At 44.9% G+C, this 1,572-nt stretch overlaps 1 non-coding gene across 1 annotated transcript; it reads left to right on the top strand.

The window, feature by feature from the left end:
• Positions 1 to 1,048: 1,048 nt before the first annotated feature.
• Positions 1,049 to 1,154, top strand: LOC116541172. Its single transcript, XR_004264734.1, has one exon. It is a non-coding gene; the product is annotated as a U6 spliceosomal RNA (small nuclear RNA).
• The last annotated feature ends 418 nt before the right edge of the window (positions 1,155 to 1,572 follow it).

The raw sequence follows: 1,572 nt of genomic DNA, 5'->3' as shown, positions 1-1,572 counted from the left end.
CTTTTATACCTGAGAGTGGAATTATAGGTATGCCAAACTTTTCCAAAGTGGCCTCACCATTTTAAAATCCCAATAGCAATGTATAAAAATGCCAGCAACATATAAGAATACCTCAGCCTCCCAAAGTGCTGGGATTACAGGCGTGAGTCACTTTGGGAGTCTGAGGTGGGCAGATCACCTCAGGTCAGGAGTTCGAGATTAGCCTGGACAACATGGTGAAACCCCACCTCTACTAAAAATACAAAATTAGCCGGGCGTGGTGGCATATGCCTGTGATCCCAGCTACTAGAGAAGCTGAGACAGGAGAATTGCTAGAACCCAGGAGGCAGAGTTTGCAGTGAGCCACGATCCCGCCATTGCACTCCAGCCTGGGTAACAAGAGGGAAATTCCATCTCAAAAAATATATATATATAGAATACCAATTTATGGCTGGCCATGGTGGCTCACGCCTGTAATCCCACCACTTCTGGAGGCTGAGGCAGGCAGATCACCTGAGGTCAGGATTTCGAGACTAGTCTGGCCAACATGGTGAAACCCCATCTCTACTAAAAAACAAAAATTAGACAGGTAGGGTGGTGCATGCCTATAATCTCAGCTACTTAGGAGGCTGAGACAGGAGAATTGCTTGAACCTGGGAGGCAGAGGTTGCAGTGAGCCAAGAATGTGTCACTGCACTCCAGCCTGGGTGACAGAGTAAGAATCTGTCTCAAAAAAAAAAAAAAAAAAAAAGGAATACCAGTTTGGGGCCAGGCACGGTGACTCACGCCTATAATTCCAGCACTTTGAGAGGCCAAGGCGGACAGATTGCCTGAGCTCAGGAGTTGAAGACTAGTCTGGGCAACATGGTAAAACCTTGTCTACTAAAACACAAAAAATTAGCCATGGTGGTGTGTGCCTGTAGTCCCAGCTACTCCAGAGTCTGAGACAGGAGAATTGCTTGAACCCAGGAGTTGGAGGTTACTGTGAGCTGAGACTGCACCACTGCACTCCAGCCTGGGTGACAGAGTGAGAGTCTGTCTCAAATAAAAGAAAAAGAATACCAGTTTTTTATGCTCGCTTCAGGAATACATATATTAACATTGGAATGATACGGAGATTAGCATGGTCCCTGTGCACGGATGACATGGAAATTCATAAAATGTTCCATATTTTTACTGGATAAGGAAAATGTCAGACATCTACACTGTGGAATACTATGCAGCCATAAAAAGAAATGGGATCATGTCCTTTGCAGGGACATGCATGAAGCTAGAAGCCATTATCCTCAGCAAACTAACACAGGAACAGAAAACCAGACACTGCATGTTCTCACTTATAAGTGGGAACTGAATAATAAGAACACATGGACACAGGGAGAGGAACAACACACCCTGGGGACTGTCGTTGGGGTGTGTGGGGGGTGGGAGAGCATTAGGAAAAATAGCTACTGCATGCTGAATTTAATACCTAGGTGATGAGTTGATAGGTGCAGCAAACCACTATGGCATAGATTTACCTGTGTAACAAACGTGCACATCCAGTACATATACCCCAAAACTTAAATAAAAACCACAGATCATCAATACTTGTAC

Source organism: Sapajus apella, unplaced genomic scaffold (genome assembly GCF_009761245.1).
Source record: "Sapajus apella isolate SASKATOON/1434 unplaced genomic scaffold, GSC_monkey_1.0 scaffold148, whole genome shotgun sequence".
Classification (NCBI taxonomy): domain Eukaryota; kingdom Metazoa; phylum Chordata; class Mammalia; order Primates; family Cebidae; genus Sapajus; species Sapajus apella.
The sequence above is the reverse complement of the archived record's forward strand: the minus strand, read 5'-3'. Positions and strand labels throughout refer to the sequence as shown.